A 26,610-nucleotide genomic window follows, 5' to 3' on the forward strand; every position below is an offset into this window, starting at 1 on the left:
GTCACCAGGTTTTTTTTTTAATTTTTAATTTTAGAAATCATGTATGACTATTTTTGGATTAATTTTATTGAAAAAAAATCTTTTAATCACGAAATACTATACGATTTCAAGACAGCAAAAAATTTTTTACTCTAATAAAACATTAACTTGATTAAAAAAAAAAAATCTCAAATCAAAAAAAGTTTTTTAGAGAATTTGATTATTTTGAATCAAAATTAATTCACAATTTAAATAAACTTCACTTAGTTCAAGAATTTTTCTACTTGATTTAAAACGGAGAAATTTTCTTAATTCAAAATTGTTTTCCTAAAAGCAAATTAATTTTCTCATAATATATGATTGAATTTACAAATTCTTGAACTTCAAAAGTATTATGTATAAAAAACGAAAAAAAATAAGACTTAGCTTATAAAGTTCAACTTGCAGTTGTAAATTTATCTTTGAATTATATTTCAATCTGCAAATAAAAAATATTGAAAAAACCTAAACTTATTAGATGGAATCTCAGGGTTACTAGACTATAAATAAATATTAGTGGGAATTATAACAGAAATTAAACATCATTTTTCCGTATTTTTACAATTACATCTCCTGTAAACAAACTGTAAAAATAAAAAAAAAATTAAATTAGAAAAAGAAACCACAACAAATCTGTTGTGAATTATGAAGGTGTGCATATTTATGTCTGCTACAAAACCTCTAAATCCTCAGTAGGGTAAAAAACATCTGAATGATATGATGGTAGTAGCGTTAATAGTTTATAATCGAGACAAATTCATGCCTGAGCTTTTCAAACCACAAAAAGAAGGAATATCACAGTTCCGCTAGAGTTTAATCACCCGTGGTTCCCTGCTCATAAAATTTTCTGCTAATAATATCACGAACGCCATCTGTTATTTGGTCTGGTCTACTTACCTACCAAGCGCGGTAATATAGGTTCCTGTAATTTGGAGGCAGACAATATCTTCCACAGGTTAAATTACTCCCATCAGCGGTAAGCTAGTAGTCAGTAAAATTTTCACCTTTTAATCGGAAGATGGCTCTGGGATATCGGAATTACCTTTTCATTTTATTTCTTCAGTTAACTGCTAGGTAGAAGGTAGAAGCTTACGTCAAACTGAAAAAGAGAAATTCGGTAACTCTTTTTGTTTATAATTACTTTACTCTTAATACTAAACAATGAAGTAAATACGCAATTCATTTTGCAACAATTTTTTTTTTTAATTTTGAGACAGATTTTGGCCACAGAGCTAATACATTTTTTTTCGCTTACTCAATTAAAGTACTTGAGGTACTGGGTGTTTGACATTATGCTGTTGACCTAGCTGTCAAGGGCTGCCCACCGTGAAAGCTCGTATTTTATACACTTAATTGTTTTCTATTTATTGCTTACTTGGAAACTTTGAATTCGAAAAACATAAAAAATTAATTGGTTTTCCTCAAAATTTTAAAATACCAATTTATTTTATACATTAAAGATAGTTGATTCTTTTTGATAAAATTTTTATTACAATGTAATCAGAAAATCTTAAACCTTAATACAAACTATGAAAATTTAAGTATTTTAACAGTTTTTCAATGTGATTCTATTAGCTTGATCTATGAGTTTATGTAACGGAATCTTTCAACGTCATTCCCTAGAAAATTTGCACACGTATCGAACACCGATGAAAATACAGTAATTTAATAGCTTTATTCGTGTGTCCTGATCAAGATCATCAAAACAAAAAAAATGACCAATTTTACAGTTTCAACTATTTCTGGAATAATTGTAAATATTATTTTTTTTTAAGTATAAATAATAGTTTAAAAACTAAACAATCTGATTTAATTGATACTAATGCGCCCACACTTTTTTTTTTTAAATAAATTCAATTTTTAGTTTATCATTCTATTCATATTTCAAACTAATTACAAATTATGGAAAATTATTTTTTCCTTTTTATTATGGTTTACTATTAAACCGTGTTTTCTAGTTTTTAAAAATATAATTTATCAATCGTTAAGTTGAATTGATTGTTCATCTAACAATAGCCACATTTATGAAAAGGTAAAATTGAACCTAAAACTTGATAACTTTCATATCCTCTGGTATAAAAGACCTTGACGTACTTTCGACAGAAATTATGCATAATACACGTAATAGTAATAAATATATTAGCGTGAATGGGATTTGTCCTTTCGCAATAGTGAATTATTTAGACATAAATGATAGTTATAACTATTGATATATTAGTGATAGTGGAATGTACTATATCTTTTATCGATGCGATGCGTGCATTACATTGTTTATAATATTTACGTTTGCACATATATTGAAGTATAAATTGAATTGTAAGACAAGATTTAGATATTAATCAGCTTTAAGCTTAGTATATAACAGGCGCAACGCTATGTCTTGTGATGTCATGATAATATTTTTATGTGGGTTGTGGTAGGTCCAGATATGCTAACAGTTACGTAACGTTAATTCTATTTTTATTGACTATTTCTTATAAAATTTTTATAGATACATACTTGGGTTGATTACTGTAATCGCATTTGTCACGCCAAAATTTAAGTTCTCGCTTCGGCAGTCACGAATTACGCGTGTAATATACTTCATAGTCCATATAATAGTAAATAGATATATCTTACTTATTCATTATATCATTATATATTATATCATACAGCACGCACATTAATTACTCTTAGTATTTACAAATGAATTTTTTTCAAAGCCCCCTTTATGGCTTGTTGATATAAAAATAGTAGTAGGCGATGATTTGCTATGTAAAGAAAATAGTGCGTGCATGTGATTGTACGTTTAAATACCGAGACATTAATCGTATTTAAAATATTCACACACTTTGATCAATCGTGATTTAACACTGGCTCAATTATTTTAGTCTTGTATCCGAGTGTGCTATCAAAACTTGATTCTGAGTTTATTAATGATCACGCCTGCAATCGAAATTTTAAAAATAATTGTTCCAGCTTACAGTAATTAATTTTATATTTTTTATCTTCAATTGTTTTTTTTTTTGTTCTAAAATGATTTATTTCATTTGTTTAATCCAATCTTTACTTTTACATTGTTCAAATAATTGATTTGTTTTATTTTATTTTATCATTTCTCTTTTTTGTAATCACCCTGGTATTTCTTTAGAAATCTATTCTGCCTGCGCAGTTGAAATGCTGAGTGATTGGTTCACATTTGAATAAATTTTCTCGAGGAGCTTTTTTTGAAAAAATTTTATTCTTTTCTATTAAAAAAATTTTTACTACGTACTAATGTTTTTGAATAAAAAAAAATTGTCAAAAAACTAACATAATTTATTTAAGGGGTTAGGGGTAGTCAGAGACATGAAGAAATTAGAATTTTTAATAATTTTTTTTTGCCAGCAAATCATTTTATATTAAAAAAGTAATAGTATGGCATCATTACTCAATGTTTTGACTTGACAACGAAAATTTGAAAAAAAAAAATTAATTATTTCAAAAGTTATGGCTGTTTGTGTTGACCCAATTCAAAAAAAGGTCCTTGTGGTGACCATCACAAATCCTTGAAAATTCATATAAAATCAATGAGATAAGAAAAAATAGTTTAATTAATAGATAATCTAGTGCCTGATCGATGCTTTTTTTTTTAACATTAACAAAATGGCGGCCTCAAGAAATTTTTCTCTAGATTTTAAGGAAAAAACCAACAGTTAATTGTTTATAGAAAATCAAAATTTTTTAAGAAAAAAAAATCCTTCGATCGGACACGAGATTTTTATGCTTTCCAAAAATTGTATGAGTTTCATTGAAATCTACTGAGCGGTTTTCGAGTTACAGTGATCACCAGTTTAAAAAACATAGTTTTGAGAAAAACGCATTTAAAGTTTTACACTACCTGCTCTCGAGCGTTCTGGATTGCCTGAGCGTCCTTTGTTATTTGTCGAATAACTCGAAAAGTATTTGTTGGATTCACTTCAAATTTTCAGACAATATTTTTAAGATATTACACTTAAAGAAAATGCAAAAATAAATCGATTTTTTGGAAATCCTGACTACCCCTAACCCCTTAAGCAAAAATATCATTACAAATGATTTAATTTGATAATTTACTCTAATTTCATCTACAATATTATAAATCCGAAAAAATCTATTTGCTTGATAATAAATAATTTTTCTGAAGCATAAATATTTAGTCGTTGCAGCTTAATTTTATGCTATAAGGCTACATGAAAATTATGTTCCTGCCATATGATTTTTCTCGTGCTACCGCAACATGATTGTCATGTGGCATCCACATGATTTTCTCATGTTACCGCAACATGATTGTCATGTAGCCGAAACATGGCAAATCATGTGGATGCAACATGATTTTATCATGTTTATTTACCGAAACTGCATCATGTTGCATTTACTATTTATTTTTTTCCGTGTGTGTATGTAAACCTCTCATAACTTTTGAACGGCTAGACCGATTTGATCGCAGTTGGTGCCAGTCAAAAGGGTTCGACTAAACTTAGATTTTGAATATGTTGGACTGATTCGGACCTATAGATTTTGAGAAATCTTGAAAAAACTGCGAAATAAAATTTTTTCAAATGTGGTTTTGTTTAATAACATTCAAACGGCTTGACCGATCAATTCCAAAAACTAATCAGCTCTTAACATCGAAAAACCACGTCGGTAGCGACCAAGCTGGTCAAAATCGGTTGATTCGTTCGTGAGTTATCGTTGACGAAAGAAATCGAAAAAAGTGTTTTTTTCGAATTACACCGAAATTTCCGGTCTGATCAATTTGTGTTTAAAAGTATACCATAGAATTTGATAAAACTGCGTCGAATACTGCCAACCGCGTGAAAATCGGTTCATTCATTCAAAAGTTATTGCGGTTTGAAAATTCAAAAAATAGTGTTTTATTAAACTTCTATCAGACTTTTGAGCTCGGTGAGCTCAAAACTGCACGAAAATTATATTTTTAGCTCAAAGAGCTCAAAAACATAATAAGTGCAATTTTAAGCGTTTAATTATGAAAGCAGCGGGAAGTTGCAGGGATGTCCTTCAGGGTCAACCGTTTTCCTAATTTTTTAACATAAATCCATGATTTTTCATCGAATCATTTGTTAGGTAATAAAGAATCTTTCTGTGCTTGAAAAACTGCGTCGAATGCTGCAAGTCTCATGAAAAACGATTGATTTGATCGGTAGATATCGTTATTAAAACTTTTAAAAGAAGAATGTTTCCAACAACCACTAGGTTTTCGAGCTCGAAAAAGTATAACAGTTGTGTATTAGAGCTTGAAGAGTTCAAAACTTCGTAATAGATAATTTCTTGAGCGTTCCGAACTCGTACATAGCGGGAAATTTCAGGGATGGCCTGCAAGGTCAAGCGTTTTCCAGATTTTTTTACTACTAACCTTAAGCCCTACTCTTAATTCGAAAATAATTGACAATGGTAAAAACTCGCTCCGATAAAAGAGCAATTTTTTTGTTGTTTTGTCCAATTATTAGAAAAATAAAAAAAATCACTATGGATGACTAGACCTATGGGGACTAGACTAATGGGGACACAATCATTGAAGCTCTAAAAAAAGATAAATTTAAAAATGTTTATTTTTTTTTTTAATTCTATTTTTGATGAATTTCCAGCGAGAAATATATAATTGTTAAAAAACTTGAATCATGTTAATTTTTAATTTTTCGATTTCTTATGGTCAGTCATAGGTGGCGACTCTTAACAATCACCTTAATTTTGAAATAAAGTTCAAAAAATGGTATTCTGAATGATCAAAAAAGGAAGAATGGAAGACTGGAGAAGTATTGCTAGGCGGACGCGATAATAATTCCTCTCATAAGAAAAGAGAGAGAAAAGAAACAAAGAAGAGAGTAGAGAGTAAAGAGTGTAAAGTAAAGATCTTTAAAAGGGTGGGGTATGTCATAGATTTACCCAGTTCTATGAGTTCGAGAAGGACCGAGGGTAGAGAAGTAGTGAAGACCTGCGCGCAAATTTCCCGCGTTCGGGCAACCTCATATTGATCCCAGCCCCCTCGCTCGCACCGACACCCCTTACACGAGGGGTTGATCACACAGAATCGCAGAATCGCGGGCTTCGGATGGTCCAGCGACGTTAGTCTCTCACTCGACGACGTTTTATCGTGAGAAAACTTGCCAATTATACTCGTATTCTCATATTTGTACTTGTATGACATTACAAATCGGTACTGTTATCATTTCGATAAACGGCCGAATATAAAAGTAAAAACATATATTATTTATCTTAAAATCAGTTTGTTTATTTTTTTTTGAAAAAACAAAATAATGTGAAAGTGAGAATAAAGTGAGATTTATTTTTATTTGTCTCGCCAAAATTTTTTAACCAAATGTTTCATATGTTCTTATACTTTCTTGAAAAATTTTAGTTAAATTAGAGAAACAAATTCGAAGACATCATTACAAGCAGTAGCACAGTGACCTGGTGATTGTACTTGTACACAGGATTGTAGGAGGGTTTGTATCATTTAGACCGAAATGGCAGCAATCTTGTTTGAAAATAAAAAAAAATCTGAGTAATGAGTCTAGATCAAGTAAATTAGTTTAGAAATAAGATAGGATGGTTCTCTATTACATCTCATTAGATGATCAGTCAATGTCGAGCACTCAAGATAAGTACACGTTACATAAAACAATTTCAAGATTTAATATGACTATACTGCTCGTTAGCCTTGGGTTTCGTCAAGTTCATTTTTTTATTTTTTTAACTTCTAAAGCAATAACTTGTCGATTCTTTTTTAGACAAACACAGATAATCTGATGATGTAAACACTGATATGAAACATCGAATACAGTTAATTTTACTTAATAGTTTAAAATATTGCTCATCTAACTTATTTATTGATTTGCACAATTATTTATTCAAATTACAAACATTTATCAAATAAATTAGTTTGTTTGGTAGATATCCATCTCAATTTGAGATTCGATCGAAAAGAGCAAAAGATTCTAGTGAAGACTGAGAAAAATCAATTTGACATGGGCGTTAATCTAAACTGACTATAAATAATATTTTTATTTCTACAGTGATCGTTTATCATATTTTTCTATTTTCCAATCTTCATAACACGCTTCCACAAACAATCCGGGCAAACCAAATTTTAATCTTTTTCTTTTTTCCCATCAGTTGTCTTCTTAACAGTAGTGGTTCTCCAAGATTATTGATAAGAGAATAGTGGCTAAAAACATAAATAAACTAAAAAATGAATACAAAATAAACAAAAAGAAATTTTTATGTATTTATGTTGACAAGAGATATGCAACACCTAAGAATCTTTAAAGAGAGGAAAATATTTAAAAAAAACGAACTAAGATACTATTTTCATTTGCTGTGTTGGTTTTATTTGTTTGCGTGCAGTACAAGAGTTTCGATTTGTCATATCGTGTATAATGAAGACAATGCATACAATCATGTATTATAAATATCAAATGATATCGTTCCAAACTGCACAATTCTCATTTGAGACTATTAATATTACTATTTTTATTATTATTATCATGGCTGGATTTTGCTTTTACTAAATCTTTATCAGCAAAATCGTTCTGTCTCGATAAGATTAACTCGATTTTCTTCCTATATCCGTCTTTTATATTTATTGTCCACAAGGATAAGTATAAATATAAATAAACAATTTGTGCATGTAATTGATATACGTTCATGCACTGATGTGTAGTAAAGTTAAAGAGGACACAAATGAGTGTCAGTTTAAGTGGGCGTTAAAAAAGATGTGGGATGTAAATCTGTAGAACGCGTTAGTCAGAGACGAAGATCAGAGGCACCCTCCTCTTAATGGATTCAGAAATCCAGCTGAGCGACACAAAGACTCTTGCTCATTGAGTGCATCGTCCTCTACGCTATGGTGCTCTCCAGCTCCAGCTCCAGGTTCTCTTCTGTTATTTCATTCCCTTCAATTGGTCGTTGGTTGTATACCAGACCAGAATCCGCGATGCGAATGCTCGGTTGAAATCCTTGGAAATTGCGATCTTCTCAATGCCGATTTCGGCGAAGGGTTTGTTTTATTTCTTCTTCATCTTCATCTTCATCGTTTTCATCTTTTTTTGTTTCGAATCAGTTCTCTTGGTATATATGCGAAGACTTTTCTTGCCTATCTTGTTGGTTTTAGTTGCATTCGATTCACGCATGCTCGAGCCGCACCTTTTTCGGCTACTCAACATTTTACAATAATGATCGATCGATTAATCTTCTTCATCAATTAAATTATTTAATGATTTATTTATCGACGACCTCGGTCAATGCACCACCATATTACCATACTTTGTGTACTACACGATCAACGATCAACGACAAATGAGTTCATTCCACTCTACTGTGATGTATCAACTTGGTTCTACATAGTCAAATTATTTATTCAAATATAATCATATCATATTTTGCTAAAGCACAAGTTTAGACTGGCTATTAATAACTTACTTCTCACTCTCCGCTCTCAAATAAATGTGCATACACGTGCAATATACATTATTATATTTTCTTTGTTAAATTATTTATTTGGATAAATTCATGGAATATCTAAATGTCTTCAGTCTGACATCCTGTATTTTGTATTATATATAACTCTCTATCTTGGAGTATACCATTTAATTCTTTGTTGCGTATCGACGTCCTTGACTTCCAGATTAGGTTGGACTGGCTGTCTTGTTGCGCTTCCAAGAAAGTCTCTTGCCAACTAAGAAGGTGTCTCCTCACTCCTTTCCTGGATAGGATCATCTCACAATATCCCATCTGAAATAACCCACCAACAATCAAAAACGTGATTGATGAAGAAATCAAATTAACAATCATCTCGTTGATTTGTTAAATATTTAACGAAATAAAACTATAAACAATCTCTCAATCAAGTATCTGTGTCTATACTTTTTTTTGTCATTTACCGTATTATTAACTTTGAGGTTGTCTTTTGGGAAGTTATCTCTGAATATGTAAACGGCTCTTTCATTTTTTATACTCACGACTATGATTCATTGCTGATCTGGAGAAAACTAAGGTCTTTGTTTACTAATTTTTCTCGTGAAAAAAATTTCGTCAATAACTCAATGAGTTTTTGATTCATCAGGAAAGGTTTTTAAAGTAGTCAACAGTTGTTTGATAGATTATAATTCGGCTCGTCACGCTATTTAAACGGTTTGCGTGTAAGCTTTGCCACAATAGTCTTTCGGTTCTTCCACTTAGTTCTGATTGAAGATATAAATTAACCAGTTGATTAAATTTATTTTCTAATGTATTACGAGCCGTATTCATTACTCAGATTTTGACTAAAATTTTTATTGAATTTTTTTAGAGCGGTTTATTAATGTTCTGTTAAACAATTCAGATGAATAAGACCATTTTGGGGAAGATGGGGCAAAATGAAATGCTTATATTAAGGAAAAAATGCCCATACGCTTAGTTTTTTTCACTACTTTTATTTTGATTTAATCCCTCGCTACATATTTCACAATAACATAGTGTGTCTGTTAAAAAATAAAAATAGTTAACGTGAGGCCAATCGAAACTAAAATAAATGTATTATTTGAGTTTTTTGACTCTTTTTTTTTTTTTTTTTTTTTTTTTTTTTTTTCAATTCCTTGCCACGTATATATTATTAATATACTCTGTTGATGAAAAAATGGAAATTTCAAAATATAGGGCAAAATGGGCCTAAAAAAAAATTCAACTGTCTTGGTTTTTTATTCGTTCTACTTTAGTTGAGGCTTTTGACACAATGATAAATAATTAACTTCAAGATGATTAATTTCAAACGAAGAACATCATTTTGAAAAATTCGAATATCTTAATCATGCTCAAAAATTCTTTTTTAAATTCTTATTGAACTAAAAAATTATTCTTGGTTTAAAAAAATTTTACTTGATTAGAAATTTTGCTTCGTCATTCATGATGATTTAATTTTTCACAAAGATCTGCGTCGACGCACTAAATTTCTTAGTTTTTAATAATTGATTATACTGAATCATTTTCAATTTTTATTAAAAACAAGAAAAATCCGAAAATTGCTTGACCTTTACAAGTTTAAACTAAAGCACTGCTCAAATTCTTTGCGAAAGATCAAGATGTTCAATTTCTTGAAGAAAACGACCACATTAAATGCTGTTGAACTCTTAACCTATATCATAAGCCTGCGCACAGAAAAAAAAGTTTGCTCGAATTAAGAAAATTTCGGATTTCAAAAATTTGTTCTAAGACTAAAAAAGTTATTTTTCTCAATACAAGAAATCGTTTTTCGATTAATTAATAGTGTCAAAAGGTTAGAGTTGGGCCAAGAATTTTTAAATTTTAATACAATTTATACTCAAATTAAGGTAAAAAACCTCTTCATCCAAAAGTACAAGGCTTGCATTTAAGAAATTGTTTCCACAGCTCGAAAATTTCTTTTTTTCTTACTAAAATCTTTTTAATTAAAATATTTGATATAAAAAAAAAATTACTCACATAAAGCAAAATATTTATCATTATTTAAAAAATATTATCTAATAGCTAACAAGATTTTTTTGCACCAAATTAGGGAGTGAATAAAACAAGTGAGAAAAACTAGCCATGAGAAATTTTTTATAAATAGGCTATTTTACCCCAATACTTTTTATCGCTAGTAACTTTTATCTATAACTCTTAAAATTAAGTACATACAATTCGAATTTATCAAATAACTACGAACATTAATAAAAATAACAGAACTTATTAATATCTGATAAATTAGGAATAAAACTGACTTCTAATTATCATATAAATTATTTAATCTTTTTCACCTAATACTTAACTGAACAGTATTAAATCGATTTTATTTATTTGAAAATTTAACAGAAATCAACGGTAATTAAACAAACAAAATGTGCCAAGTGCAAAACTAAGTGTCAAAAAAAAGACGTTTATATTTATCAAAGCCTCTTATATTCACGATTATTATAATACCCAACTTGAAAGTGTTCCACTGAGACTTTACATCAAAGTATTTATCATTTTTTCTGAGACGAACAGATAACTCTCTAGTTTACAATGGATAGTTGTTAAAGTTAAATTAGAAACCAATATTCATTTCCCTCGGGTAATTATTCGGGTGTTACTGACTACCGACAAAATAAACCAGTTCAATCAGCACAAGATATTGAAAAACGACTTTTATTAAAAAAAAAAAAAACTATACTACACTATAAATAAAAATAAATTGATTATTATAAATAATCATGGACACCTTGAGTCTGCAAGCAGCTCTGGTAAAGTTAGATCCAGCAACAACAGTAACTCCAATTGGTTCTGGAGTGAAATTACTGAGTTCTCGTCATAATCGGACGACATTTGTGAATGTTGATGACAATGATTTAACAGTTTGCAATGTTTTAAACACATCCTCACGAGAAAGTCGTCAGGTGTCAGAAGATAGATTGAAAGTTGAGCAAAAAATTTCAATTGATAATCAACAAAATCAGCAGAATTGCAAGTGTCCAATGGTTGAAGTGAGGTGACGCCAACCTTGTTTTGGTGTCAATATGATTTATCACACTTATCCACCTCATCGAGGGGGTAAATCGCACAGTAAACACCACCATGCCAAAGAAAAACGGCATCATCATCATCATACTATGCATTATCAGCATCATAAGGCACACGTGGTAAGTTACATGTTACAGTCTTGTGATTATGATTGATTGTACACAATTATATGTAGGATTCAATTACATTTATGCCCAGCTATTTAATCATGTTTTGATGTAATATTGATCATTGCAATTCCATGTCTGTTTTAAGTGGCTATTACTCACTCGAACTCGAGTTGTAGATGTATAGACTGGTAGGTTTAATCAAACTAGAACAATCTTGCCTCAAATTGTGTATCCCTTTTGGTGTAGTATACATATCAACTTAACGTTATCTATACCCAATAGAATATCCGTTACGCTCTGACTAGCATTCTGATCATTCTATATCTATGTGTATGTTTGCGTATGAAAACTAATAAATATAATTTGCATTGAATTGATAAGACAGTAACAGATCAAAAATTTTGAAGGTAGTTACAGCTTGAAAAAACAATTTACTAAATTTTTTTTTCCAAATGAAAAATAAATGAATTTTTTTCATGTTATCGTACTATTGAGTTTTACACATTCTGTTTTTCTTTATCTAGTTTTACTGTTTTTATAGTTTCTGATTTCCCATTGTTATATAATTTTATATATAATTTCCCAACTTGTCAACATAAAATTTCTAAGAAGTTAATTTTTTTAAGTCAGTATGTATCCTAAAATTTGATTTTCCGAATTCAATTGAGAGAGTATGATGTTTATAATTATTATATAATGATATTAAATATGTACATAATTATATTGCTAAATTTTATTACATTCGATAGAAGATGTAACCATTTAAATAGAAAATCTCATGATCTCTTTATTGTCAGAATTTCCATCATATAGATATTAAAAAGTGCAAAACAAAACAGTGACGTTACGATAAAATTCTCCACAATTAAGTACAATTCGTTGCATTTGTCAGCGAAAAAAAAAAAATCGGTAAAATTTCGGTGGTCAATTTCAGTACAATTTTATGTTTGGCTACTGTAAGATAAAATTTTTTAATGAGGCTGAAAAAACTGCGTCGAATGCCGCCGACCGCATAAAAATCGGTTGATTCATTCAAAAGTTATTGCGGTTTGAAAATTCAAAAAATAGTGTTCTATGAAACTTATATCAGACTTTTGAGCTCCAATAGCTCAAAATAACACATAAATTGTACTTTTGAGCTCGAAGAAATCAAAGACTTCATAAGTGCAATTTTAAGCGCCTAGGTATGGAATTGGCGGGAAGTTGCAGGAATGGCCTTCAGGGTCAACCGTTTTCCTAATTTTTTTTTTTTTTATATTTATTAGCATTGATAATGTTTCTATAAAAAAACGAGAACAATGAAAATTGTAGATTAGTTATTTGACATTAAAAATTGTCACTATTGTCAGACTAAAAACATAAAATGCGATTATTCAAAAAAGTGATAATAAACCGTTATGTCACATGGTTTCTAACCTTTCATTACTTGTAGTCTGTTTAAAAATTTTAGATGTTTGAAAGTATACTTGTCGTAAGACACGTTCTTGAACTAAAAAATAATCTCCAACAAAACTGTTAAACGTTGAATTTTTATCTGATCTCAGGTTTTAAACAATTTATTAATCCGACGTAAGAGCAAACTTTATAAATTTAAAAAGCCGGAAACGAGCGAACAACTCCGGAAGTACAATACTGTTCTTCAAATTTTTTGCAGTGGTATTTTTAGTTATGATTTTTTCAACCTTTTCATACTAACTAATTTACTGACTGAACGTAAAATCGCATTATGTTGAATAATTATAACAATCGGCTTAGAACTTTTCACCGCGTCAATACTTTCCATGATAGAAAACCTTATTTAGTTAACATATTTGAGTGGATGGAATGAACTACTGCGAGTTAGTTCAATTTTACTCATTCTGCAATAAAATTTAAGAAGAAATGATATAAATATTATTAATACGTGTATTTATGGTTTCAAGTTATACAGTCGAGCCTCGTTATTAGTCTTATAAGTGTCTCTCTCATATTAACGGGAATCTGGTTAAAAAAAAAAAGAAAACAAATAGGACTCATAACGAGACTCAACTGTACTGCAACAATGAAAAAGAAATTTTAATAAATTTTTATTTTTAATTAATGCATTTCATTTAAAAAGAGTGTATGTAATTAAAAAAGAGAAAGAGAAAGAGATACGTAAATACGAGAAAAGCCCTTTGATGTCTCACATAAGTTATGTTTGAGATCGTTCAATTTGTGAATATTTATGGATAAATGATGAAATATAGAAGTAGAGCTGAACGCATAATGTTGACAAAATATATTTTAATGTTGAAATAATATTAATAAGGCAGAATTTAGGCTCTGAAGCAGTTTAACGGAAGTGGAATCAACTTTCCACGGATAGTAAATACTTCAAATCGTTAAGAAGATTAAAAAATTAAAAAATACAGATGTATTCTTGTGTGTAATTATGTACCATAACAACAATGTGTTATAAAATTTACATTTATAAATTAATATAATTAATAATGAAATATCTTGAAGATAATAAAAAAACTTGAGGTGTTACTGTCGTATAACTCGTAAAACTACATATTAACATGAAGGCTTGGAGAAAATTAATCGATACCTGCTGCCTAGTTTCTCTTGATGATACACACATTAATTATACAAAATAATAAAGAAACTTTGCTACATAACGTAAAAATAGTTAATTGAATATTGAAAAAATTTTAATTCAATTATCGTTAAATTTATTTTTCAGATTTTTATTCGATATTTCTAAAATATCAATTAATTGTATAACTATCCAACGTGTTCCTTAAAAAAAAGTATACAATTCTCTTCTCGCTAGATACACACTGATAGAAGGATTTATTTGTACCAAAAAATATTTGTTAATAGTTAAAAAATCATTTATTAGAGACCACTTTTTAGTATTAAACAAATATTTCTTAGTATTTAAAATGATTTGTTTGTATTTAATAAATCTGATATTCATTTATTAAATATTAATAAATCTTTTTAAATACTAAGAAGTATTTATTAAGGACTAAAAAGTGGTCTCTAATAAATGATTTGTTAAATATTACCAAATATTTTTAACTATAAACAAATCCTTCTATCAGTGCATAAAATTTCCATTTGCATGTCTTAAAGAGTATAAAACACTTCAATCTCAAATTGTAAATTACTGAAGAATTTTTTACAAGATACACTTAAGGTAAAAGCCCCAATAGATGATCATGTACCAGTATATGATCACTCCATGTATTTGTATACCTATATTTGTGAATATAGATATACAAATACATGGAGTGATCATATACTGGTACGTGATCATCTATTGGGGCTTTTACCTTATAAAAAAAAAAAATAAAATTTTTATAATTGATAAATTTTTAAGTGGACGCTAATTGGTCTTTAGTTTAAAGGTACTAATGTAATCACGATTGAGTGCAAGCAACTTCGTTAATTGAGCTATTTTTCTTAGCCATAATATCTAGATCCTATTTATAGACCCTATTTATTTGTTTTATCTATAAGATTTTTTATAATAATTAAAATAATTCTATAAGTTAATGAATTTCAATTACACTGGTACGAAAATTAATTTGACGAAAAAATAATTTTTGAACCTAAAAATTAATTTTGAAGAATTTTTTTGTTTTATTTTTATTAATTCAAGCAATTTGCATTTCACTTGACGGTTTTAAAAATAATACTGCTTCGTAAATGAACTATGTACTGAACCAAGCATATTAAAAAATAAATAAATAAGAAATGAAATAGTTTATTTTAGGCTATTAAAAATAAAAATGGTGACTAAAAGTACTAAAAGTTTTTAATTATCATATTTTACGGAAATACTTTCCCAACTTTTATATTATTAACATATTTTTTATTACATTTATACCTCAATTTTCTCGCCCCACCCTCTTAGAAGTTAAAATCTTCGATCATCAATGAGCATATTGTTGAACTATTTGCTTAGCGGACCATCAAAATTTCTAATATTTGAATTTATGATCAACAACTCTGCAATCGAATTTTCTTGGCGTCTTTATTTACACAATATAAACACCGTATCGGATGAGTATGATAACAACGGAATAAATAAATAAATGGATGTATGCATACGTATTTCATTTGCTCTTTTCCCTTCAGGAATACAGTTTTTTAATAATTTAAAAAACTTTCACGATAACACGAGCTCTTTTTTACTATAATTTACTGGGAGATTTCGATGATTATGGTTTATTACTTTAATAATACGTGCAAGTTGTAGTTCAGAACCACAAATTTTCCATATACTAGAATTAGATAATGGATAGATTCTGAATCCTGGAACTTGATTCTTCGAGCTTCGAAACTTTACTCATAATTTGTTTGCAACAAATCATGTCAATTGATTAATATGACATAGTTTTAATTGGGATCAATCTAATATTTATACCGGATCATTACACATTTACGAACAAAATGTTTTCATTGGATATTTTATCAATTTAATCACGAAATTAAGAGAACCATTTTCAGATACAGTAGTTTTATAAAAAATTTAAGGAAAACAAAAAATATGGACTATCAGTAAGGGATTAAATTTATCAAACAATGAAATTAGAATGATAACCTATCAAAATGATACTGACGTCTAATAATCTTTTTTTTTTTTTTTTAATGATATCGAAAGACATTTTTGTAACAAATAAAATAATGTTTCAATTTAAAAGATGTCACATATTTGAAAAAAGTCGACGTCACCTGAAAGTAATGTTACTGGATATAAAGCCAAGAAAAGATTTTAATGAGAAATATAAGTATTTTGTTTAAAAACATTACAACGGGTTAAGTTTTCTTAAAACTTTCTGACTCTTCATCCAAGTATTCTAAGTCATTGATTTTCAAGAGATCGATATCAAATTGAAAGAAAAGGACATTTTTTGTAAGAGTAAAATTTTTAAAAGAAAATTTTCTTGGCTCAAATAATTTTTACCAAACATCATAAATAAAAAAAAATAGGTTTTTTTTATCAACATTGATAAAAAATTACTTTGATCTAAGAAAAATATTCTTGATCCAACAAATTTTTTTTTTCAATAACCAATTGTACTGCTTCAAGAATTTCTTGTCTTGAATCGCGCATTTTCGGCTTGAAAAATTTATATCATTGATCAAAAGTATATTATCTTCTATGAGTAAAAGTTTTTAGATAACTCTCTGCTCTTTATTCGAGTTTTAATAACAGTCAATTCCACCTAAAGGTATTCGCTCTATAAAGCTTTAGGATACGCGCAAGGTACGCGTATATTCTCCTACCTTGAGTCTTGAATGACGTATCAGAATCGAAAGATTTAGTGCACGCTTCAAATGTATGTGGAAACATATCTTTTTTCAGTGCATCTATAATGCGCATCGGAGAATAAGTACGTATGGTGGGAGTCAGGGGAAAAAGTACCTTTAACCAGAGGTCTTGTCAAGAGAAAGCCCCTACAAAAGAAATTTAAACTATAGTGATTCAAGCGTTAATTTTTTTAATTGAGAAAATTAAATGCTCTAAAACAAGGGTAAAGTCTTAAAGATAATTGTGTTTTGACTTGAATAGTTTTTTTTTTTTTTTTTTTTTTTTTTTTTCAGATGAGAATTGTTCGATTATTGATAAAAAGTTTACTTAATTCAAGGAAAAAATCGTAAACCAAGAACAATATAAACAATTTAATTATCCTGATCAAATTAAAGTTTTTGAATTAAGTCATTTTTACTTGAAAATTTTTTGGCTAAAATAATTTTTTGCTCAATTCAAGAGAATCAAATTTTTCATCCAAGATTTTTTTCTCTTGAATTCAATCAATTAATCAATGAAGTAAAAATATATAAGCTAGTACAAATTGAAATGAATGTGTCTCTAAAATTATTAAAAATATATAGTTAGGATGTGCAGTTTATCACAGGGATTAATTAAAAGTAAAATAATGTTATTATGACAATTTTCCTGACGGAAAGGGTCATAAATTTGTCAGTATATGAGGAAAAAATAACAAAGAAAAAAGTGCACTATACCAGTAAATAGGTATTAGTGTAGGTGGGTGACCGAATATTGGATTCACTCATGACATACCTCACGTTGTTGAGGTACTAGTACGCTTTTCTATTCTCTCCCGTCTACCCACTGGTACTGATGTGCGTCGCATGATGAAGCCCATATACCAAGTAGTTCAGTCGCCAAATCGATATAGCGTCGGCGTGTCTCGGCTTCTCTCCCTTTCACATCTCGTGGACATTAACAAATTAATGTACACCACACGCATGCGCTTATTTTGTGTATACTATTATATATATTTTTTCTTCTTTCTTTTTCTATTCTGTATAATACACCCTCTCACTTTTTACTCCTATGGGGCATGACCCGGCTTATATTATGAATAGTCCAGCAATATGTCGCTAAATTAGGACACCATAGTAACGTTGAATTTTTGCTGACCTAATCTCTTTATTAGATAAAGCTGCTACAGGTACAATGAAAATGTGTTAGCACTATATCAATTTGATGCGGTTAAAAATTTACTTTGCTTCAATTTCAAAAAGCTTTATTAAATTCTTTACCCTAAATCATTTATATCCGAGGGATGAATTTATAATGTTAATTTAAAGAAAGATTTTATTTATATTTTGTCATGAGCCATGATAAACGGATTCAAATGAAACAGTCTTAACCCAAGAAAATTACTTAGAGAAAACCAGCTGTCATGCTTCAAGAATTTATTCCTTTGGTTTTCGAAGTCTTGGATTAAGATCTTTTTATCTTCAGCCTATAACTATTGTAACATTGAAAGTGCATTATTTCCAATCAACATAATCAAATTTCTCGATCTGAATAATTTTTATTTTTATTGGTTTTTCAAAGTTTTTTTTTTTTCATTTTGTTCAAAAATATTTCATAATTGTCTTGTTTCTCGTTAACATCTGAACAATCATCGAAGAATCTTATACTTTTATGAAATAAATTAATGGAAGAAATGAAAAAGATATAAGTATCTTTTTTTAAAAACAATAAAGTGCTTCAATGGAGAGTGAAATTATTAATTAGAAATTTTTCTACTTTTTATCCAAGAGTTATTATTTTTTAATTCGAGAGTTTATTTCTTTCAACACTTGAAAATTTTTAAGAAAATATTTTCCCTTAATCAAATAATTTCTTCCAGTGTGTAAATACATTATTGTTTATAATCATTTAAAGAAGCAAGGTAAATAAAATTTATTTTGATTCAAGAATTCTCAAAGAGAAAATGTTGAAAATGATGCTTGGCCTAGAGAAAAGCAAGAACAACATTCTTTAAGTAAAGACAAATTTCGCTCTTTTTAACTCGTTCTTGATCATTTTTTTTTTCTGGTTTTAAATATGAAGGAAAGTATACTGCGACCTTCTCATTTAGGTTATTTACACTTTCAAGAATTTTTCTTCAATGACATTTGTAAACAATGATACTTTTCAACAACACGCAATATATAATAATAATAAGTTTAAAAATTTTTCCTATATATATATATATATATATATATATATATGTATATTTCACTTTAAATATTTAATGTAGAAAATATTTTTGCATATAAAGCAATATGCTTTGACAATAATAAAATTCAAGTCACGCAGTACCTGCGTGACTTTATTTTTTTACTTAATTTGTCCTGCCTGTAAATTACAAAAAAAGTGAATATGAAAATTGAAAAGACACCTTATAATTTTTAAAAATGGTAGACGGTGTGTATAAAATAAATTTTATCCCGCAAAGGAAATATTTTGATTATTATAATTTAACACCTGAAAAATTTTTTCTTTTCATGCAAACTTAAAACTTAACTTTGAGTTTCGGGTTATTATTTATACAAATATACTCACAATAATTTAATTTTTATAAATTTATGCAAATTCATTTTTAAGGAATATCAATAAAATATTGTTTTTGTGGTAAATGTATTATATTAAATTTAAATATTAAAAAAATATAAAAACATTTTAGCATAAAATCTGTTGGCGACATAATAAAATACATCGGCATTTTTCAATCGATCTTATTGTGGTTAAAGCTTTAAAAAAAAAAAAATTGAAGGTATTTTTTTATGTTGCAGCTAAATTGGTTTTCATTCTTTACAACTTAAAAGAATTCAGGTACCATCTTAATTTTTGTATTGCACGACTCGTGATGCGAAGCATCAGAGTGCTTTACGATCGAAAAATTCTGTTTGCCTTTCTTTCTCTACTGTTTTTATTGTTACACTCTCGTTAGTCCACGGAACTTAACTAAGTTGCACATCATCAGGTAGAGAATTAAAAAAGGAATAATTCTGTCACTTTTGATTTGATGTATTGAAAACCTGAAAAAAAAATCAAAATACAAAAAAAAATTTTAAAAACGGTTGACCCTAAAGGCCATCCCTGCAACTTCCCGCTAATTTCATATTTAAGCGCTTAAAACTGCACTTACTACGTTTTTGAGCTCTTCGAGCTCAAAAAGATAATTTTCGTGTCATTTTGAGCTCTCCGAGCTCAAAAATCTAGTAAAAGTTTAATAAAACACTATTTCTTAAATTTTAAAACCGCAATAACTTTTGAATGAATAAACCGATTGTCACGCGGTTGGTGGCAATTGACGCAGTTTTTCAGGCCTCATGAAGAATTTTTAAGTTTCAATCGATCGAAGTAGGAATTTCGATGTAATTCCGAAAAAACATTTTTTTCGGTTTTTTTTCGACAACGATAACTCACAAACGATTCAACCGATTTTGACGGAGCTAGCGGCGATCGACGTTGTTTATTGATGTTAAGAGCTGATTAGTTTTTGGAATTGATCAGTAATGCCGTTTAAAATTAATTCCAAAAAAACCACATTTCAAAAAATTTTTTTTGTAGTTTTTTTGAGATTTCTCAAAATCTACCGGTTCGAATCGGTCCAAATTGTATTCAAAATCTAAGTTTGGTTAAGCCCTTTCGAATGGCACTAACCGCGATGAAATCGGTCGAGCCGTTCAAAAGTTATGAGAGGTTTATATACGGCCACACACACACACACACACACACACACACACACACACACACACACACACACACACACACACACACACACACACACATATGCATGCATACATACATACATACATACATACATACATATATGCATACGGACATCATCGCGGAAACATTCGGGGAAGCTTCATAGGACCTCAAAACTTCGAAATATGATGAGAACTCGATTTTCGAAAAACGGGGTATAACCAATAACTTCCCGATTTTTGAGAATTTTTAATTTTCTTAGCGGGAAGTTAAAAATTCCCGTCAAGCAATAAAAAAAATGTCCGTAACCCGTAAACCTAAAAACTCGAGAAAAAAGTTATCATTTGGATCAATTTCTTTTTTAAAAGATTATTTTAGGGCCGAAGAATACGCAGATTAATAAATGGCCAGACTTGGTCCCGTTTATTTATAATTAACAAAAAGAGCTTAACTTATTTTGTATATCTATATATGGGTGATTCTCTGTAAGGATGTTTTTTGCTGTCCCAGGCATTTTTTTATTAAAAAAATTGTTATTTTGTTACTAAAAAAAATTCATTACGAATGTAAAAAAACATTTCTATTTGGAGCATTGAAAACTAAAATGGAATAAATTTTGGTTTTTTTGCTATAAATTCGTAAACCACCGAAATGTCAGTCCCCTGGGCTGTCCCAGTCCCAAAATTAAAACTTTAAGATTAAATTTTAAGTTATTCGTCAATAATATATAATTTAGTCCATAATGTTTATAAACTTAATTAGTTAACTAACAATCTTTTTCAATAAAAAGTACCGAAAGTTAATTTGTGTCATTAAATTCATTAACCCAAAGTTTGTCCCAGGCATTTTAAGATCAGTCCCCTGCCAGAAGTTCAAAGCCAAAAAAAAAATCTAGCGTGTTATTTTACCTTTTGTAAGGTTTATAAGGATCTAACTAGCCTTGAGTTAATAACCATAGGGCTGTTAGCGCTTTATCGCCATTTTATTTAGTGTCAAAGCACCGTTTGTGCTGAAAATATGTGACTGGGCCACTTCAAAACTCAGTCCCCTGGCAGCTATTTTTATTTATAATTTATTTATAAAATTGGATCCATAAGTCTTAATATTATTCTAATTAATGTAAATATTCATTGAGAAAAAGTTGAATGCTTGAATTTTTCTCAATTTGATAAAAAAAATCAGTCCCCTGGCAGTCAGTCCCCTGTCATGTTATATGGCAAAAGATACACAAATATCGAAAAAGCAAAAATTAATTCGGCTGTTTATTTATTATAATTAAGCTGATAGTTTTGAAGCCCTTGTTAATTTTTTTTCTAATAAAATCAAAAATAATTTGGTCGGACAATTTTGTACAGATTTAAGACGTCCTTACAGAGAATCACCCATATACTTTTTACATTTACTTAAGTCACACCAGATGCGCCTGCTCGAAAAAATACATCTGATTTTTTTTTTAAATCTCACAGTAGATGAAGCCACAAGAAAAATAAATGTCAATTTAAATTTTCATTTACATCATTAACAAGAAAACAACAAACTTTTTTTATATAATAACAAAATTCTTCTTTCTATTTTCTTACAATTAAATGAGCATTATGAGTCGTGCACTTTTAAATTTTCCAAACTTTTTTCCTCTATTTACGGAAAAAGTCAAAAGTCAAAAAAAAATTTCTTGGTAAAAGGTTTAAAAAAATACTTTTTATTGAAAATTTGCGGTGCCATCTATTGACAATGCATTCAACTATTTCGAAAGACTGTAATAATAAAATAAAAAAATTTTATGTAAATGTGATATAAATTATTCTTAATAATGGGCTCGTTCAAGTTTACTAAGTTTTTAGCTGGACTGGGCTTAGATTAGTATACCTTGCATTGTTTTTTTGAAGATATTCTTTAGAGAGAATGTAGTCACTATTAGTTTTTGGTACAAGATCTGCTAAGATTGATCTGTCAAGAGCTTAGTAAACATGAACAAGCCTAATCTAACGTAATAATATATTGTGTAACTAAGTGGATGGAGCTTTTATTTGGGCTATGAGCGTGTTGATGCAATGGGTGAAGTGGGTACTCTAAAACACAAATGCTGAAGACTGCAGTCTGTTTCAATCGGTTCATATACAAATAAATGCAATTAATGATCATAATTAACATAATTTTTCATACAATATCGTGGACGAATAACAATTGATTATTATAATATAGTGATGAGAAAATGCAAGTATTTATTGATATAATATATATACTATTTTTAGCAATAGTAAAATTTGAAATATTTTTATTTTTTAGCTTAAAATTATTCCCAATTATTCCAGTCAAACTAAATAATAAGCAGTTAATATTAGTTTTTTAGTAGGTAAGATTTTATCGCTCAAAAATATTTTTCGATTAAAAAATCAAATACTTTAAAAAAAAAAAAAATTGTTAAAAAAATTGAAACTAAACTCAACTTACTTTATTTTTATAAAAATAGATAATCTGCACGGCTGAGCACTGAAAAGAGGAGCTGAGGGATATAATATAATCCAATGATCGAGATATTTTGGATTTAACATTAAGCAACTAAGAAGCCAGTTTACTATTTCACGTACATTATTGAAAAACTAACTGTTGAAACTATCATATTGAAGCCAATAAAAATTCTCAAACACGTGCATATTCGATGACACATACAGGTCACTTGTAAATTTATTTATCAAGCATTTTTACTAACCAAGACGCACTTTTTTCAGCGGCTTATACTTACGTATTAAATTATAAGCTGTGACGTCTGTATCTAATAATAATTTTAAAAAAGATACTGGTTAAAAATTACTGCTTACAATTTTATTTATTGAACAAGATTTCAATATCGTAAAAAAGTTTAACGAAATAGAACAGCAAGGGCAAAAAAATGTTTGCATTAATTTTTAGCGTAAATAAATGAGCTATATAGGTAGACGATTTCACAGAAATGAAAACGAAGTTCCTTTTAAAGAAAATTTATTAATGTATTTTCCAATTCAACTGATTATTTAAACAGAGCAGCTTCTGCTATTAAAACCAATATAAGAAAATCATCTCTGTTGAATTACATTTATTAACGATTGATGAATAAAAATATATAAACATCATCTTATTAAAATATAAACTTTTATGTTCATCTGCAAATAGTTCTTTTTTTTTTTTTTCATCTCTCAGCACCTTTTTTTCACTGACTAACTAATGAAGAAAATTTATGCCTCCGAAGTTTTTGTTTGAAAAAAAAAAACTATAATTTTTTAATAAACTTCTTTAATTAAAGAGTATTACGTATAATTAAAAATTTTTGTTCGGGTTTGGAAATTCGCTGTTATATAACTTGATTACTTCCCTTTGATTCTTATGAATTTATAATCGCTATAATGTTTGATAATTTCCTCGCTAACCTATTTTTATCATAATTAAACCTAATTAAATCCGATGACATAAACGAAAAATTCAATTCGATTATTAATCAATCATTACACACATAAAAACAGTCAAGTGTAGAGTAGCAGTCAATGTCGTGACTTATTACGTCTATATTCTCGAATATTTTTTTTTTCGTAATCATTTTATACCTGCTTCAGACAGGAAAAAAATATTTGATCAAAATTAAATATTTCCCTCCAAATTTCACTTTTTTTTTTTTAAATATTCAGCTCTCTTGATTCATTAAATTAACTCTTTAATTGATAAATTATAATTCTTGAATAAAGAGTGAAAAATTCTCTTTTAAAATTTTTTTTTTTTTAACGAATCACTCAGTTGTTTTCATACAAGATACTTATACACTGTAAAAAATTTTTTGGACTCGGTGTGGTGTAAATGATTCGGTGTTAAAATTTTTAACACAGACGGTGTGAAAATCACACTAAGTGTAATGTTAAATTTGAACGGTGTGAATCCTAAATTTCACACCACCAAGCGTGTAAATGTATTTCCTGAAAATTTCTCATTAATTAATTTGATTGTTTAGTTTCAGACTTGTACGATATTAAATTATAAATATAAACATGTAGAAATAAATATTTAAAAGTGTGTTTTTTTTTTTTTATATTATCCTATTTTACGGAGTAAAATCATTCCAACGTAAATCTTAATATTATTGGAAAGTCTGCAACAAGAATGTTAATATTCAAGCTGTTAAAAATTTATCTAATTATACGGTGAATTCTATATTAGAGTCTATTGATAAAAATGCGGATGTTTATAGTGCTAAATATATTTTTATATATTTTTAAAGATATAAGCTCATCCGGTGTTACACTCATCAAGAATCTTCATTTAAGTACCCACATCATTTTTTTCATATATTTATATATATTACATATATGTATATATGAAAAATATACAGTCGACGCTCTCTGTATTGGACCTCTCTGTATTTGACCGCTCTCTGTATTTGACCACATTCTTCCTCTGTACTTGACGATTTTACACAGCTCTTATGGACAAGGACGAGTCAAATACAGAGAATGGTCCTGTACGGGCGAGTCAAATACAGAGAGCGTTGACTGTATCAAAATGCATGTGAGTACTCAAATGAACGCTCTTGATGAGTGTAACATCGAGATAAGCTTATATATTTAAAAATATCAATGATTAAGAAATGACCTTGTATCTTGTGAACTATTGAAATTTTTAAAGATATAAGCTCATCCCGATGTTACACGGAAAAAAAAATTTCGATCTGGTAACGTAACTGTAGAGTTACCACAACTATACACAGTTTACTGTTCGTTGAAGAGTTACAGTAACAAAATGTTATTTAGTTCTGATAACTCAATGTTGTTGAGCTCTCAGAGCTCTACGGGATTGTTCTCAGAGACAAACGGTATAGTTGGGAGCGCTCTACGTTGCGCAGTAGTGGAGTGCGCTGACATATTTCATAACCTTCTAAAATGCCCAACATAATTATTTTGTTACTAATCTATATTATTAAAAATATATAAGGACAACTAAGTTCCCAATTTATTTATTTAAGGAAATAGGTTTTTTTTTTTGTCAAATTGAATTTCGTTAGAACAGTTTTGTATTTATGGTTTTTCAAGGTTCATTTGCAGTGACTGTTAATTTAATTTATTAGTTGAATATATTGTGATAAGTGATAAGTTATCGGAATACATTAAAAAGACCCCATTTAACAAAAAATAAAATTTGTTTTCGTTTATTTATCTTTTCTCGTGCATATACGGTAGTGATTTTATGTCCAATATTTATTGATATAATTAAGAAAATAAGATAATTTTGTGACGACCATATTTTTATTTTACAAATAATTTTTATTTGTAATATAAGTTCTATTATTATTTTATTTCTATTATAATACTGTTCTTATTTGCCATATACAATTATTGTTGGCAATATAAATTCATTCTGCCGCATGTATTTATTAAATTATCAATGCTAAATCGTAAAAAAAAATTATTAAGCAGACTTCCAAAATTTGTTATAGTCTCAGAACGATCCTGTAGAGTTGTGAGAGGTAAATAACGTTTAGCTCTCAGAGCTCAACGATGTAGAGTTGCAGGAGCTAAATGGTATTGTTACTATAAGAATACGTTAACCTACTGGAACTTTTTACAACTAACTAACTACTATAGAGTTCCTATAGCAAAAGTTTTTTCTCCGTGTACACTCATCAAGACCTTTCATTTGAGTACCCACATCAATTTTTTATATATTTATATATATTATATATATGTATATATGAAAAATATATCAAAATGCATGTGGGTACTCAAATGAAAGATCTTGATGAGTGTAACATCAGGATGAGCTTATATCTTTAAAAATGCCAATAGTTCATAAGATACAAGGTCATTTCGTAATTATTGACATTTTTAAAGATATAAGCTCATCCCGATGTTACACCCATCAAGCTCTTTTATTTGAGTACCCACATGCATTTTGATATATTTTTCATATATACCTATATATAATATATATAAATATATGAAAAAATGATGTGGATAC

The 26,610-nt window shown here is 28.7% G+C and overlaps 1 protein-coding gene and 1 long non-coding RNA gene across 4 annotated transcripts in view; one reads left to right on the forward strand and one right to left on the reverse strand.

Moving 5' to 3' along the window:
• The window catches only part of LOC123258502 (probable serine/threonine-protein kinase dyrk2), a 113,872-nt gene that overhangs the window by 14,850 nt on the left and 72,412 nt on the right, over positions 1 to 26,610 (forward strand). The window lies entirely within an intron of this gene.
• On the reverse strand, positions 672 to 17,855 carry LOC123258517. 2 transcript variants are annotated; one of them, XR_006508083.1, is made up of 3 exons: positions 17,701 to 17,855; positions 17,041 to 17,072; positions 672 to 1,117 (listed from the first exon to the last, which is right to left on the reverse strand). It is a non-coding gene; the product is annotated as an uncharacterized LOC123258517 (long non-coding RNA). The 2 variants fall into 2 exon arrangements; XR_006508082.1 differs by lacking the exons at positions 672 to 1,117; positions 17,041 to 17,072 and adding an exon at positions 7,345 to 8,769.

The sequence above is a fragment of the Cotesia glomerata genome, linkage group LG2, assembly GCF_020080835.1.
Source record: "Cotesia glomerata isolate CgM1 linkage group LG2, MPM_Cglom_v2.3, whole genome shotgun sequence".
NCBI lineage: Eukaryota > Metazoa > Arthropoda > Insecta > Hymenoptera > Braconidae > Cotesia > Cotesia glomerata.